The sequence below is a fragment of the Barbus barbus genome (assembly GCF_936440315.1).
Source record: "Barbus barbus genome assembly, chromosome: 7".
NCBI classification, from domain to species: Eukaryota; Metazoa; Chordata; class Actinopteri; order Cypriniformes; family Cyprinidae; genus Barbus; species Barbus barbus.
The window spans coordinates 9,515,786-9,534,144 of NC_136735.1; the positions used below are offsets into that span (position 1 = coordinate 9,515,786).

The 18,359-nt window shown below is 37.3% G+C and overlaps 1 protein-coding gene across 1 annotated transcript in view; it reads right to left on the reverse strand.

The window, feature by feature from the left end:
* The window catches only part of LOC306872604 (B-cell CLL/lymphoma 9 protein-like), a 50,712-nt gene extending 32,782 nt beyond the window's left edge, over positions 1-17,930 (reverse strand). Inside the window, exons 1-2 of the mRNA XM_079421228.1 lie at positions 17,228-17,930; positions 15,058-15,212 (exon numbers count right to left, since the gene is read on the reverse strand). The gene's annotated coding sequence lies outside the window, so the exon portion shown is untranslated. The remainder of the gene's footprint in view (positions 1-15,057; positions 15,213-17,227) is intronic.
* Positions 17,931-18,359: the final 429 nt, after the last annotated feature.

Here is an 18,359-nt window from a genome sequence, read left to right on the forward strand (position 1 = left end):
TTCTCGTTTCAGTTTTTGCCTATAAGCAGGCAGGAGCAGAACGGAAGTGTGATCCGATTTGCCGAAAGGTGGGCGGGGGAGCGATTTGTAGGCGTCCCGGAATGGAGAGTAGCAGTGGTCAAGTACACGATCACCTCGCGTGTTGATGGTGATGTTGGAAGTATTTTGGAGCTATTGTTCTGAAGTTGTTAAGAGGCAAGAGCAGCGTGTTAAAGCCAGATCTGCAGAATAGACTGAGGTAACGGCTTGATTAATAATAGATGGGTGAAGCAGATTTTGATTGAATGACACTTGTTTGAGAAGTGTATCATTATAAAGAATTTGAGCTTGTCGAACCCGCTCCCACGCTCGCACTATATGCTGTAATATACCATACTGAAAACAGTGAAAGAAATAGCTCAAGCAAATCACCATTTATGTCATTTAATACCTGTATGACACCACTTTTTTCATTTAAATCTAGCCGTCAGCAGAAACCTCTGAAATGTCAACTGCATCAGCACATTCAAACTTGGCAAGATGTAACGCTCCAGGTTTGATGTCAATGACAGCAAATGCATTTGGTTCTTATGTTTTTAAATATGAGAGAGCAGGAACTGAATTTGAAAGTGGACACCAAGAATTTCTGAGAGGTACCTATTTTTCTTTCTTTTCTTTTTTTATGTATACACTGCCGTTTAAAGATTTGGGGGCTATAAGATTTTTATTTTTTTCAAAATTAATACTTTTATTCAGCAAGGATGCATTAGATTAATCTAAAATGACAGCAAATATTTCATTAATGTTAGACATTTTTTATTGCAAATAAATATTCATCAAGGAAATAAATTATATATATATATATATATATAAAAATGTCAGAAAAACTTGGCCTTTCAACCCAGACAAGCAAAGTCTGAAAAAAAACACCACTAAAATGAAAGTCTCTGGAACAAGCACAAACACAGTGATAGATATAGATATGCATAGGTGCAGTGACCAAGCGAGGAGCACTTCTATTTCAAGCATCACGAAATCAGCAAGCTTTTACCTTTCGGTTCAAGAGTAGATGAAGGAATGAATGAGAGCGAAAAAGAAAGTGCAAATCTGTGTGGGTGTCCCCAAATATAATAAACTCATAGAAATAAGACATGAAAGACGTTTATCAAAGGTTCCAGGCACCGATGCAAACACGTCGCCCACAGTTAAAAACGGAGCTTCAAAGCCCACATTCAGACAAAAAGCAGACAATACAACGTCATAAAGAAATGACGCATTGTTTTGTTTCAAAACGACACTCTAAATCCCATCAGAAGCCTCCTCATCTAATGAGGTCACTTCCTACTCCAAACACGAGCTGATCTAGAACCAGCTTCCTCTTTCCCCAAAGTCATTAAAAGAGCCTTCCTGCATTTTAAACATCTGGTTCATTGTCAGTCAAGTCCAGTGAAGATTATGACTTTTTGTACTAGTTTTACTTTGATAGAATAGCAGCAAATGAGTGGTATTGGGAGTTAAATTTGCTTGCACGCTATTCATCGAAGCATGTGCACGATTCACCAGGCCTCGTCTACCACATGTGTGGGTTTTTAATAAATGTGAGCATCAATATCAAGCAAAAAGGCATATAGTTGGGTCAGCAGTATATTATACCAAATCAGACAGGGAGAAACTGTGTATCGCCACATGAGAACCATTTCTCTGTTGTTTCTAACAGCGAAATTATTTCTCCTGATGTGACATCAATTGGCCATATCATCTGAGGAAGTCACATTCAGTACGAGCTCCACTGTGATATTAAGCCACTACCAGAGACCGAAAGACTGCAGATTTCAGATTATTCTATGGTCACCGCACAGTGTGACTTGAATGTGTCAAGGACAGAGAGAGTGAGAGACAAACACTGACCTAATGTGAATGCAATAGCAGATTCTGTGTATGAAATAAACACATCATCAGACTATTTTATATATCTGCTACACATACAAACACAAAAACAACTTTTACTTAAATAACAGTTCTCCCAAAATGACAAATTTGGTGGTTTACTCACCCCCTTACAGATAGACAAATACAATAGGCATAAAATAAACAGCTATAAAATAATTATAAAATAAGTATAAAAAGTATGAAATAAAGAAATGCATATAAAAAAATTTAAATAAGTATAAAAATAAAAGTAAACAAATTATAAAAAAGCACTTTATAAAAATAACAAATTATAAAAATAGCTCAAAAAACTATTTTTTTAAATAAACTATTCAAACTATTTAAAAAAAAAATAAGAAATGACTAGCTGTCCATCATGATCAAATCACAAGTATATACAACTCACACACAAACACACACTTTTGTTTTTAATGCTATAAAAAAGCAGAACAAAGTTGAAAACATCCGAACCACCGTTTAGAACAACATGGGTTGAGTTATTAATACCAATTTTCATTATGGAGCAATTGTTCCTTTAAATCTGCAATGAGATCATAAACAACACTCTAAACTTTTTAATAATCTCACACAACACACATCATTTATGACTTTCCCCGCCTTCCCTTGTTTTCTGTCAATCACTTCAAGGTGATTGTTTGCTTCACTCATTCAAAAGCTAAAAACATCCTTCAGCTCGCCCGTATCTACGCCCAGGGTTATTTTATAGTCAATCTTTTTTAACAGTTTTATAGTTATGTGCTAATTAAAGGCTTACTCTGTATCCTCATTGAGCTAGGTTACATCAGACACGCACACAGAGGTGCTAATAAACACATGACGTACATGAGATGTAGCAAAACTGGGTGCTGTCATGAGTCTGTCAGATAGAGTTGCCTCAAATTACAGGTTCTTTTGTGTGCAAACACACATACACCCAGCCTCTCATCAGCAGACAGTGACGCAAGCAGACATGGTACGACTTAACCTTTTGCTGTACGGTGCTTTCACAATAGCATTCCACACATGCTCCAACAAACCAGTTTATCTGTACAGAGACAACTGGTGCAGAAACATATATGCTCCCTGCTGCTGGAAGGCAATGATTTGGAACAACACGAGTATAATTTACTGTCCTTGCTCAATCCCCAATTGGCCAAACAATAGACTAATATATCGTTTAACCAATTTATTGGCAAGAAAGAGATCTACAAGGAAATCAAGAAGCAAAGAGAGATTCAAAGCATCCTCAAAAAAAAATAAAAAATTATTAATCTAAAACCTAAACTAAAATAGCCAGGATATTTCCTTGCCTTTACAGCCCAAGATGCTGAGCTAGACTCCACCATCCCTGCAACGCTATATGTGACCCTGGACCACAAAACCAGTCATAAGGGTCAATTTTTGTTTATACATCAACTAAAAGCTGAATAAATAAGATTTCCATTGATGTATGGTTCATTATGATAGGAGAATCTCTGGCCGAGATACAACTATTTGAAAATCTGGAATCTTTAAGGGTGTAAAAAATAAAAAATAAAAACTGAGAAAATCGACCTTTAAGTTGTCCAAATTTAAGTTTTGAGAGAGATATATATATGTGTGTGTATGACATTTACAAAATATCTTCATGGAACATGATCTTTACTTAATATTCTAATGATTTTTGGCATAAAAAAAAAAAAAATCCATTTTGACCCATACAATGTATTTTTGGCTATTGATACAAATATACCCCAGCGACTTAAGACTGGTTTTGTGGTCCAGGGTCACATATAGGAAAAGTGGTCTAGATGAAATGGAAACTAAAATAATTTCCAATAGTTTAGAGATATATTTTAACATTTCATGTGCATGATGAGTTTTACGTAATACACAAAATTAGTAATCCAAAGGGGATGGTAAGGGGGGGATGGTGGTTTTACGGAGGGGATGCTGTGTGTCATTTTTTTCCACCAGGGGGATGCCATCACCCTGCATCCTCCCTCAATTCAAGCCCTAGTTACACACTATTTAAATACAGAAATCAAAAAGGTTGTTAATACTGGTATTGTATAAAAGCTTCACTGATGTTGAGGTCACACTGCGGTTACTTAGTGCATATATGCTTTTTACACCAGGGTTTCCTAAACTCTAACCAAGCACCCGTTTCATTAACCCCAAACTATTCACAAACCACCATAAGCATGCAGTTGCATTTGTACTGTACTATTTTGCTTTTTTGCAGTATGATTTTTGTCTTTCAAATCAAAAACACTGTTTCATACAATAGCTACACATGCTGTTCGAAATGCCCATTTCTACCAGGCGTGCGTCTGTTTCCTCCACAGCGCCTGAACATTTTCCAAACGCATTAGCCATAAACTGTGCAGGCCCAGGCTGAACCCGGCGAACTTAAACAGTAGACAAATGTTCAGCGCCTCCATCCGTTCTCCTCCTCGCTCTCTCTAAATGCAGCGCTGCACTCTTGGCCGTGTATGTTCCTTTGTTCAGTGGAGTGTCTGTCTAGTGAAGTGAGCTCTCCTGATCTGAGACCACCGCTGGCATGGATCTCACCCGCTCCTGTGTGTTTGTGCGTGTCTGCAGTAGAAAGCTATCCTGCTTGGCTACCAGAGTTGGCATGGTGTTCCCGCTCCCTAAATGCAAGACTAAACTCCTGTTTCTGTGTGTGTGCTGTTGGCATGGTGCTGCAGGCTTCTACAGGCCGCCAAAGGCCTGGCGCCATGGTGAAATGATGTCGGACGACCAGCTGGTGAGAAGGGTGATGTGCACTGGCACGTAAGTGTGTGCACGTGCATGCATGCATTCACACACAACCGAAGAAAATGAGCATGCTCGGTCTCACACACGCAATACTTCATGTGCACATATGTACAGAGTACCACTATACATTGTAAAAATCAAACTATCAGTCAGTTGCCTTTAAAAATTGGTCAACTAACCGGTAAAATTGGCTGTCTGCATAAGACTTGTTTAAAACACAAAAAGTGCAACAGAACGGAAGAAAATAAGAAAAATAAAAAAACAAAAACCATAAAGATTTGTTGCTTAAAAAAGAAACATCACCAAAATAAAATAAAAACTTAAATTAAATCAATTTAAAAAACAAAAACACTATACACAAGACAACTAAATTGCTAAAACGGGAAATGTAAAGTAAAATAATAAAAAAAAAAATTCTAAATATAAATAAAAACTATAATAGTATCAATGATACTAAAATAACACTGGCACTGATACGGCAGTTCTGGGCAATATATAGTAGACAATCATTTTTATAACAATTAAAAACTTTAAAAAAATTATCTTTTCCAAGTATATTTAGGCATCACAACATTACAATGTGCAAATTAAAAAAATTAGTACATTATTTATTTTTGTTTGTATTTTGTTTTATGCCATGTATCTAGCATCCAGAGGTATTTTCATAGCAAGAACGATAAAGGATAAATAGGTAAATGAACAAATAAATAAACAGTTCAAAGGAGATAGACTAAACATAAAAAGATAGAATGAATAATTTACAGAAAACGATCAAATTTCTACATTTTCTGCTAATGAAACATCTATAAACTTCCTTTAAAGAACTTTCTGGGGGGAAAAGTGGTCTTCCACAGAAGAAAAAGTCTTTCCAGTTAGGAAAAACATTTATCTGAACATCATCTCTTGGCTCGTAACAAAGATAGTATAGACTACTTCACATTAACTACCAAAAATACTCTCGTAATTTGCTATTCTGTTTCATATAGATCCAGATTTTCAGGACACACACAGAAAAACACAGACAGACGTCCAAGAAAATGACACTGTTAAATTCAGGTCCATTTAGCAGGCTGGCACACAAACCCCCCACACACACTTCTGAACTGGCACACAGATGCTCTGGCCCGAAGTGCTCTTGGCTTGGTGGGTGCAAGCTGGCACAGCTGGACCTCTCCATATCCCACAGAGGTTGAAACTGTGAACACGTACACCATAAATGACACAGCTTTAGGTCAGCAGTGCCCCCCACCAGTACCATATCCTTACAAGAGGACTGAAAACAGAGAGATCAGTCTTGTTAGCCCATGAGATTATTTCTGAAGGAGAAAATGAGAAGGAGGGAAGTAGGAAGGCAAAAAAATCTTTAACACCTTTCCTCAGTAGACTCAAATGCAGTCAATACAGTTAGCATGGCGTGAGAGCTGTGATGCAACTGATGGCTCTCGTGGCTTCATGGGACAGTAAAGTTAGCATCAAATGCACACTCCAGGATCTTGCTAAAAGTATAAGGACATCAGGGTACTCTGGCCACTTTTTTTCCCCCTGAATGCTATGAATTCAGACATACTGCTCTTTTGCCATACTGTTTTTACACAATATGGAGCAAAGTATGTGAGCAGAGCGGAGTGATTTTGACTGAAGCGAGGAGTTGGATTTTTTTAAAAGTCGGAGCGTCGTGGTTTTCACTCGCTCCAAGAGCGCTCCACCACTGCTCCCTCCATCACGAGTACAATTCATGCCAACGGCCTGTTATATAACTGAATATTTAGCAAGAATTCACATGTTAAACATGATATTTTAAACCTACTGAAATACTTCAGATGCAGAACAAAGGCGGAGCGGTGTTTCTGATATCAGTGAGCGAGGAGTGAAGCGGGAGCGTGAAATGGTGAACTCGGAGCGGAGTGATTATTAAATGCTCGGAGGGGAAATTGTTGACACTCCCCTCTGCTATGGAGTAACACATTACAAGTAAAGCTAGTTACGTAATCAGATTACTTTTTTCAAGTATACAGTAAAGTAATGCATTACTTTTAAATTTACAGTGAAATATCTGAGTTACTTTTTCAAATAAGTAAAGCAAGTTACTTTGTTTTCTCATTTATTCACTGACACCTTTCCTGTCCCCACGTTGAGAGATACTGGGATTGAGGTGCAGAGGCACTTCCTTCAGTCTGAGGAATATCAATATCACTTTTGGTGTGAAAGGTGCTTTAAATTTGCCAAAAATATAACATTTGCATTTTTTGTTATTAAAAAAAACATAAGCAAGCCCAGCTCATGTGACAAAAGTAACGTAATGCATTACTTTTAGTGATGTCAAACAATTAACTGCGGTTAGTCACATCCAAAATAAGAGTTTTTGTTTACATAATGGGTGTACTGTGTTTATTATATATAAATATATGCATAAAAAATACTGTCTATATTTAAAAAAAAGTATAATCTATAAACATAACATTTTTCTTAAATATATACATGCATGTGTTTATATTTATATATACATAAATATGCATAGCACTCACTCATATATTATGTAAACAAAAACTTTTTTGAATACGATTAAATCGCGATTCAGCACCAATTACTTTCCATAAAAAGTAACAATTAGTTACTTTTATATGGAGTAACACAATACTGTAATGAAAATGTTTTAAAAGTAACTTTCCCCAACACTGACTGTACATAATATGGAAGTATGCGTATTTGAAGGAAGCGATCAAGTTCACCATTTCAATTTACTGAATCAGTTTTTCAGTCAGAGCGGTTCTTGACTCACTGAATTACTTACTCAAAAGTACTAAAAGAATCATTACATGGAATCGTTAAGGAATCAGAACTAGAATCAGTCAATTGCTTAAAGGGATAGTTCACCCAAAAATGAAAATTCTGTCATTAATTACTCACCCTCATGTCGTTCCAAACCCATAAGACCTTTGTTCATCTTCGGAATACAAGTTAAGATATTGTTGATGAAATCTGAAAGCTTTCTGATCCTGTATAGTCAGCAAGCAATTGACATGTTCAAGGCCCAGAAAGGTAGTAAGGACATCCTAAAATAATCAATGTGACATCGACCGTAATTTTACGGGTTTTATTAATGACAGAATTTTCCTTTTTGTCAACTATCACTTTAAGGTTCCCGTCCCTACTCTTAACTGTCAGCCTGCCACTCAAAAATATATGGTGAATAAGTAAGCCAAGACAGACAAGATGGTTGGGGGTTTTGTCTACATGAATCAATATTACTCCACAGTCCCACTGCGCAATAGCTTGAACAATATTACAATACAAAAACAAACACCGTCTGTACAGAAGGTAAAGCAGCATCCCTGATCTTAATAACCAATTCCAAAAATAAGCTTGGCAGAATAGCAAGCACACTAAGATTAGCAGAGCAGTATGGTTTCCTGCAGAGATTAAAAAGAGTCTTTTTGGTTAATGCTGCTCTGGATGACAGCTGTGAGGGTGGCCAGATGGTGAGCTGGCCTGTAGGGGAGAAGCCAGCGAGACTGTGTCAGGACAGGGTTACTTGGTCACCAGTGAGAAACCGTGAGACTTATTTCTGCAGCGCAGCACCCAGCGGCCATGATTAGCATTTAATGACGCTTGCATATTGAGAGCACTACTCTCTCAGACGAATATGGTTACGGGAATACTGCTAGCCAGCAAAAGAGCCTAAAAAGTCGAGACTGCTAATGCAAATATGGTTAAAACTACCGGTGGCTAAATATATATTTTTTTTATTTATCCTGGCATGAAAAGTAGAATAAAAATGCTAATACAAATGCTTTTGTATGCTTTTGCTAATTCAAATACTAATTGTACACCACAACTAAGTGTAAGTGCAAAAATGTCACCTAGGATGTTTTTAAGCTTCTCAGTTAAAAGATTTGATCATGTGTGTACAATTTACCGCTGTATAAATGTGGTTAGCAGGAGGTAGAAGCTCTTGCTCTCTTCATTCGCTTGAGGCTACAATTTGGATAACAGAGTTGGTGAACTGTAGGTCGATTTAATGCTGCTAGATTCGGTCTGAGAACACACAATGATTACACTATTACACACTCAACTTCTAATCTGAAAATTTAGACTACAAATTAAATTTCAGGGCATTTTCTGAACTGTTTAATAGATATACTCCCCAACACGCTACCAGCAAACCAACTATAATAAAGTAAAATGAAAAGACTGAAGAAAATCACTCACAAAACCGTACTATGGCAGCAGGACCATGGTACGAAGATGATATCAGACATTACTATGGCAATGAATGATTACTGTATTCATATACCTTGCTATTTACATCCCTGTTCAAAAAAGCAAAATAGCTAAGACTAAAAAATAGCTGGTCTTAAATTGGTCTCCTAGCCTGGTCAGCTGGTTTTAGAGAGTTTGAGCATACTGGGAGACCAGCTTGACCAGATAAACCAGTCATATCCATCTAAACCATTAACCTTTTTTTTTTTTTCTGGAATAGTACTTCAAAGAATGACACAAAAATATATTTTTTTTTTTAAACTGCAAAAATAATAAATGTACTGCATTTTGGTAGTGCTTTGAGGTAAACAAACAATGCAAAAACAGGTGTGGGCTTCTGCTTTGTCGAACACAACTGAATTAGATTATAATGAGTTCAATCTATGCCAGTGTACAAGAGAGTAATGCATTTTAGGCCCCGTTTACAACTTCAGTCTCAGGTTATCTGATTACACGTGGTCAGACCTAGATACAACGCATCCAGGATGTTTTGTGATCCAAACTGTAGAGGGAGGTAGTCCACATCGCATTTACACAATGCATCCTAATGCAAAAACGCCTACTCTGTCAATCAAGCAATGGTTTTAAATTTTGCTATTTGTGTGTAACTTAAAAAAACTGATAAACTATAGAAAACTCATACATATAAATGGACACGATCTCAGAGTCAATATGTAAAGACACAGATGATATAAAGCACACACATCTGAAGTTGAGCAAATATAATTTTAGCAAATATAGTAACACACGAGACCCATTCGTGAGTAAAGTTGATCACAAGATCATAGAAGTCACATTTGAGACATTATGCATGTCACGTGACCACATGTGATGGGATACACCTAGATGGATGTTAATACGAAGTGTAAACAGGGCCTTCATTTCATCAGGAATAATAACTCACTTATTTACAGATATCCTTGTTAAACAAATCCATATATGATATGCGTATTTACAAGTGCAAAAAAGGATTTACATTGGAAATAATTCAGAACCCTAAAGTTGACACATGAAATGAAAATGCAACCTATTCATTTCTAAATGCACGTGATTAACCTTGTGAATTATTTATCCATACGTTTTGAAAAACTGAGCTCATAATTTTGAATCAGAGATCGCTAAAAATCACAGACTTTTCTCCAGTGACATGACGGGCCCCTCCAATCATTTCATTTGCTCAAACCCGCCCCTTTTTTAAATCAAAGGTAAGCTTCTTTTGACATTGGCCTCCATCCAATCAACAACCAATAAAACATAACCAAGTACCTGCCCTTTTCCACTCAGATGTACATCACAATATTTAAAAAAAAATCTGCCACTACTTCCATTACATCACATCTTTAAAAGACCAATTATAATGCAAGTGATTTATATTCTCAAAGATAATAAAAATAAATCTAGTTAGCTCTATGCGACAAGCAAAAACAGTCTGAACATTTACACATGCAAATCCTATTTCTCCAGGAGAAATCAGCTCATTTTAAACAAGCAACCTGCTTGTTTGCTTCCACTTTATGCAAAACAAGCATTTGGAGTTTCGGTCGAAACTTTTCCAATGAACTCAATGCTGTTTCAGATTAACCTACAGGTTAAACTGCAACTATTATAAACTTTCGAAAAACGGGGTTTTAGAAGTTCGTCAGTGATAAATGACACTCATAATTCAGTGAGGTAACCCTGGCAACAAGACAACCAATAAAGAAAAGTATGACCAGCTCCGGTTAAACGGCAGGATTTCCGCTGTGGCCAGTGGGGTTTATAAAATCCTCCTGCACATTTATCAAAATCACCTTTAATTATGAACTGCAAAGGAAATGCAAACCACAAACTAACATACACAGACCTGAAAGAGGGGATGGTACTAATCAAAAGAGCACACAAGTAAACGGGCAAGTCAACACAAAATTCACACAAAACCCATTCACAGACAAACAAGCAATAGAAACTATTCTCACCATACTGGTTCCAGACATACAGTGACAACAACCAGCTCAAAGCACACACATTAAAGAGCATTTCATTGGCACTGAGCAGGACAGGCGTAAAGGCTGAACCAGTGATTACAGGTTGGTATTTTGTATGTAGGTGTTTGTATATGAACAACTCATCTTTCAGGGTCCCAACTCAGTCACACACAAACTTTAATACAGTTCTTTGCTGTCAAAAGTACACAAACCTCATTCAACACTGCCAGACAATAACATTGATATATTCTAATTAGTAGTCTAGAAACACTTCATACTTCAAACACAGACTTTCACATCCAGACAATCATCAGCATTCACTCATATACTCACAAATCAAGTACTTGCATTTAAAATCACTCCGTTTACTTGTAAATTCAGACAAATGCTAACACTATGAAACAAAGTAGGCCTATTTGCAGACATAGATTCAACATACAGCTGCAACAAATTATTTTGATAATCGATTAATCTAACTACTATTAGAACGACATTGACTTATCGATTATTTCAGATTAATTGGTAGGATTTTTGCTTTCGCAAAAAAGTTAAAATGAGTTCAACAATCTAGCTAATAAATAAAACAAGATAAATCACTTAAGTTTTTGAAAATGTTAAAACAATTTTATAATAATTAGTCTTGTTCTACAGCGCCACACTGGTCAAAACATCTTATTGTAGGTTCTTACATTAGGCCATATCATACTATTTGACAACAAAAAATTTGTCTGCATCATCGATAATGTTGACTAATCTTTTTCAGCCCTAATTCAACAAACAATAAATATGAACATTTTATTCATTTCAATTTAGAAAAAAATAAATAATAATTTTATATATACACAACTATATAAAAGATTATTTAAAGGGATAGTTCACCCAAAAATTAAAATTGTGTCATTAATCACTCACCCTCATGTCATTCCAAACCCATAAGACCTTCATTCTTCTTTGGAAAACAAATGAAAGGTGGGGTATGCATTTTTTCAAAAACGCTTTAGAAAACTGAGACGGGCCAGTACCAAAACAAACTTGTAGCCAATCAGCAGTAAAGGGCGTGTCTACTCCTAATACGAGGAGAGCACGCTCATCAGTGCACATGACAGACATTAGCTGAGCGACGACAGAAAGATAGCGATGGCAGATAAAAATAAACAAGGAGGAAAACGTCTGCAGAACAAAAGGCGGCTTACACCATGTCTACACCGGACGCGACAAAGCGACCGTTGATAATCATTTGAAATTTGTGTCAATATATCATAATAAATAGAACACAGCAGCAGTTTACTGTCGGGGATTTATCGTGTCGCGGCATCCAGCGTACACGGCATTATTAGTGATTATAATGAGTTCTATAGTATTTTGTCATACCGCGCCACTCGCGTCCGGTTTAGACACGGTGTTACGATAAGGCAAGAAGTAGGAGCCAAGTCAAGGAGCGGGAAGGCCTACGATCGGGCGCCGAGGTTGCTTTGTTTCTTCTTGATAGGTGCGTAACTTTGATTCACGGAACTAATCGTTGCCGTACATGTGTGTGGGGCGGAGCTATCAAAATAGGGGCGAGACCCTTTTGCCTTTTGGGGTAGGGGCATGTTTGTTTTGGTGATTTCAAATATCAACATTGGCTACCTGAAATCACTTACCCCACCTTTAAGATATTTGATGAAATCCGAGAGCTCTCTGACCCTCCATAGACAGCAAGCGAACTACCACGGTCAAGGCACAGAAACATAGCAAGAACATTGATGAAATAGTCCATGTGACATCAGGGGTTCAACCGTGTACAAAATTTCAGTAAGCTACTACAATACTTTGTGTGCACAAAGAAAACAAAAATAACTGCTTTATTCAACAATTCTTCTACTCCTCATTCCGTCTGCAAAGGTGTGTCGCCACTGTGCAGAGTATCATGACACATGCGCTTGCTTCCTGTTCATGTAAACAACGTATGTGCGTGTTACGTAAGCAGCAGCGTAATGCACATGTGTTGTTTACATGAACCGGAAGCAAGTGCATACGTCATGATACTCTGCACAATGCTTATTTTTGTTTTCTTTGCACACAAATAGTATTCTTGTAGCTTCATAACATTCAGGTTGAACCACTAATGTCACATGGACTATTTCATCGATCTCCTTGCCATGTTTCTCTGCCTTGATCGTGGTAGCTTCCTTGCTGTCTATGGTAGGGTCAGAGAGCTGTCAGACTTAAATCAAAAATATCTTAATTTGTTTTCCGAAGATGAACGAAGGTCTTACAGGCTTAGAACGACATGAGGGTGAGTAATTAACGACTTTATTTTTTCTGTGAACTATCCCTTTAAATGTAATTAAATAAAAACTTAAAAAGGTTTTTCTACAAAATCAAAGTTTGTCTCATGACATTAAAATTTGGGCTGACCAAAACATGTTTTACAGAAAAGTTTGAGCTACAACATTGACATTTTGGTGGTTCCTCACAATTCAATGAGTCAGTTTGGCCTATACTGAAATAAAGTATTCGTTCACACAAAATGAAAATGGCATTTTTTCAAACCTATATGACCTTCTTTCTTCAGTAGAACACAAAAGAGGATATTAATCCAAATGTCTTAGCTGCTCTTTTAACTACAAAGAAAATGTTTCAAATAAACAATGAAAATTATAAATTTAATGTTTGAAGGAATCCTAAAATAAACAGAAGGAAACAAAAAACTTGTTTTACTTTGACATCCAAGTTTTGATTATGTCTGACAATTTGTGTTTTCAAAACCAACATAAGAATAATTAGTTTATTCATGCATCACAAACACAATTGTTGTAAACGGCTACAGTTATTGTTGGCCAAAGGACAGGTTGCTAGCATCAGTCACCTCTGGGCATACCACAACTACAGCCAAGCCTGTGATACAGAATACCAGCAATATCTGCCAAATATGAGAGTGGGACAGACACTGAAAGAGCAAGACACTAAAATTGCATCAGAAGACACAATCAAATCATTGTTTCCCATAAACTTTCTCCCAAATTCACTTTCAATAATTGGCATGTTTAAATGCAGCGGATAAATTCCATAGGTGCTTTGTAACATCTATACAGCAAAAATAATCAGTGCCAAAAGCAAAAGAAATTCAAGGCGCCCATATCTTATTAGACTTAAATTATACTTTCAGAAAGAAGAAAAAAAAAATGGAGTGATACTTGCCCAAGCAAAACTCAACAACACAATGCTAGGGTGTTTTCGGTTTTTTACATGTTGCTACGTGGACTGGATTTTTACACATGTATGCACCATCCACAATTCTACTTAAAAGAATGAAACAATGAAAATTGTGTCATCATTTACTCACTCTCATGTCATACCAAACCCTTATGACATATTAATTTTGTAATTAAATATGTACTTGTCATTCTCTTCCACGCAATAGCAATTAATTGGGAATGGTGTTTTAAGTTTCACCAAGAATGCAAATGCACCAAATCTCTTGAAGCCAACATTAAAGGCATTATTCTTTCAAGCCAATATTTAGCATGAGTTGGTTGAGCTGGTTCACAAAACTGTGCCGAGCAATTCATTCACAAAATATATCACTCTGGTTCTTGAGGAACTAGCAGTGAACAACGACTTCGATTTTGGTTTGTCTGACACACACAAAAAAAATAATAAGAATTGCAATAGAGTGCATGACTACATTTATGATGCTTTTACTTCCTTTTTGTCTCCATTAATTGTAAGAGCATGGAAAAATGCAGCTAAAACATTGCTCAAATTCCCCTTTTGCGTTCAACAGAAACAAGCAAGTTATGAATCTTTGGGTGAACTATTGCTTCAAAAACAATAGCTATAATAAAACTATCAGTCTTTTCTGTAGAAGAAACTCACATCCATAATCTCAAGCATGAGAAACAGTAATGCATTCTTTTACCTTAATATACATATTCTATCACTCAATATACCATTCAAATCAATCTAGTGGGCTGCCTTTCTCCTTAATGGACTCAAATAAATAAGCAGGGTCCCCCATCATCCAGTATGAAGGTCTTCTAAAACACAACTGATTTTATGTAAAGTAATGTTGTTAGTCTTTCTTTGCCGTATTAAATCAAAAAGGTCTTAAATATCAAATCCTACATTTCAGATCTGTGTAAAACAAGACAGTGTGTGCATTGCACTATAGTTAACTTACCTTGAACACCCCTCAGGTTTCAGAGTCTCCCGTTCTCCCTCATCTGAAGACCATGCAAATAATTTCCACTGTAAATAGTGTGTGTGAATTTGTGAGCACCTCTTCTCCCGTAGATTAAACCAGTGAGCTCAGGAGATCACAGACTATCCGAACACCTGTGGAGAAAAAAAGAAGTTCAGAGTCAGACCACAAACATACACATAACCACAGAAGATCTGAAGATAGCAGGAGATGCTTGACGGTGGTAGAGGTTGTTATGTGATTTTTCTTATTTGAGCATTTACTCTTAGATGTCAAGTAGAATTGGTTGCACTGAGATTATGTGCAAGTTATAAAAGCGATGATGAGATTTCATGGAAAGTGCAGAAACGAGGGCAAAAACAGGAAGCCAGGTTCCAAATAATTCCAATGCAGTTCAACATCATTCGGCAGCAAGAAACTAAGATTCAATAAAGAAAAACCAAACTATTCTCAAATATCACAGTGTGCAATATTTCAGACAATTTGGTATTGGGCTTCTCTTTATTGCACAGTGACTTGGGACAAATACCTGGCATTGTTGTTTAACGCTGTGGTGAGGTGAAGCCAAAACGAATAGAACGTTTGCCAGAAACTAAATCCAAGAAACATAAGAACTTTCCCTCCTTTCCAATCGTTCTAACGAACTTCACCACATGCTAATTCTTGACAAAACCAAACCTACGGCAGCAATTACATGACTCACTTTGTGGATAGGTACAACAAGAATTCCATTCTCTAAGCACACACTCTGGCTTGTTAAAAGAATGGGGGAAGATTTCCCTCAGGTCTTCTATGCTGTAGTCTACAAGATTGACAAAGTAGTACATTCAATCTTCAGAACAGAGAAAACCAAGCATTACATTAGCACACTGCAATGTTTCTTTAGCGATTTTACGTAAATATGAAAAGTGGTTGGTGCTCATGCTCTCAAAATCACAGTAGTTAAGTTACAAGATCTTACTTCAACAACAAAAACCATCTGTATCTTAAAGGTCAGTCCTTACCAAGGAAAACACTGTAATTTGTTACCCATAATAGCATACAGTCAGCAATTTAGTACACAATCTGAGCATTTACTCCTGACTATAAAACAAATTTGACCCTAATAATAAACAATTCCTCATCAATATCTAAATTGTGGCCTTAAGCCAAAGTCTCACAACACTACACACAAGACCAGTCTTTAAAGTTCATACATAATGCACTAAAAGTCACTTAAGTCCAAACTAGGGTTACCAAAGGTTGTAACACCTATAAATAAAGCATTCAAGGTTATATATTCACGCTTGGCAAACCACACCCAGCAAACATGGGCTTTCCTTTTGAATAATATCACAAATATGCAAAGTATGAGAGTTCCTTGACTGTGACAACCTTATCTATATTGCACACAATTCAAGCACCATAACTTCCTAAGGTCAAACACATTTTGACAGTCTTCTGATGAAAATGTAGTTCAAAAGCACCTTGGTTGCTTATGTTTTTGCTCATTTGTGATACACCCTGCTGTGTGCAGGCCTGGGCAGAGTTAACTAACCCAACACAGATACCTGCACACAGAGGAAGCTAATAGACAACAAAACACCATTTATATCTGCGTATCATGTTCAGATGGATATACGGTTTCAAAACGGGGTTTTAGCAACATTATAAGAAAAGTAAATGGGGCTTGATGTAACAATGGAGAGCAGCGGCGGCCTCACGAACTTCCTTGTAACCTGGTGGATTCTCTGAAGAGGACAAAAACCCGAGGAAAGCAAAGGCGTTTACGAGGGAAACAGAAGGTGTTTAAATGTATAAGGACGGTGCATATGGAAATAAGTGTTTTTAAATGAACAGTTGAGATTTGTAGCGATTAAAAGAGGGGGGGGGAACCGCGGGGTGGGAAAACAAGCTTCCTTTAGCATCTCCAGCCATAATGGCATTTGCAAGAAAGTTATACGTGCCTTACTATGAATGCATGTTTGTTAAGGAAAATATATAACGCAGTCGAATTAAATTAAGAGCACTTGGACTATTTATTTGTGACCTTTAAAAGCAAATAATCCGAAATGAGTCATTCTTCGGGGTTTCCTAAATTATAATTCAATGGGAGCAAGGCCAATCGAGCGTGGAAGAAAAGTATGAACGAAAGCAAAACAAATCTTACCCATGTCAAGCAAATATTCCACATAAAGCACTTTTCCCATTGCATTTGCTCAAATAAATCAGTGCTCCGCGAATTCCATTCCCACTGGAAAAAAAGTGAAGTTATTCCACAAGCGAGCGCATTCCCCTCATTATAATCCTAGAGGTATCCCATTTTCCAAAGAAAAAATTAAATGTATGCCGGAGCCTCCTCGCTAACAAAGGGCGCCGACAATCCTAAGTAAAAACCTAAAAAGAATCGGTGTAGGAAAAAAATCTCAGCTCCGGACTACAAATGTCTAAACGGCGGATCCAAGACGTCCCAAACTTGTGCAGGCTTTTTCCTCTCTCAAAGAAGTTGTTCCTGTTTCGCCAAAGCTTGGGGGAGGGGAGCCGTTTTATCAAGCTCCTGGCCAAAGAGAGAGAGAGAGAGCTTAAAATCCTGCAGGCTCTTATGAGCTAGCGATCCACTGGAATAAACGCTTTAATCAAGTCTGCAGTGTATTTGTAGAGCGAGTGATATGCGTTAAAAATAGCAGTGGATCAAATAATAACCGCAGCTGGCCGCAGCGACACAAAGATATCTTATGAGGATCAACGTCGGTCCTTATAGACAATATATCGGAGCACTTTTAGGGCCATGTTTCTTGGTATATTAATCGACATTATATGTTTTAGATGCGAAAAGCATACTCTTTATCCTTTGGACTGCTCTCCTTTACAGTGGTTGGGAAAAGCCGCTATATTTTAATGGTGAAAAGTGTGCGGTTGGAAAAACACAGAGGGGTGTCCCATTCCGCGCGACGCGGCTTCGCGAGCGATTCCGTCTCCCCAAAACGTGCTAGTCACGGCCTTTCCTCGTGAAACACAGGTGATTAAAATAGCTGACGGCACTAACATAGCTTCCCCCATCAGAGATGAGCGAGTGCCGCTGATGTGTGCTCGCCTCCCCCCTCTTTGATCCGGCCGGATGGTTCAGTCCATATTGTAATAAGGTCAGGTTGACTCGCCACTGAATATAAGTGAGTGACGGCGGAGACTGCGTTCTGAATACAGAATTCTTTGTTATTCAAATATGGGTAATGGCTAATCAAAGCAAGGAAGAGCTCACTAGTGTAGTAAGGACGTGTTGAATCCCGGTGAGACATTGTGAG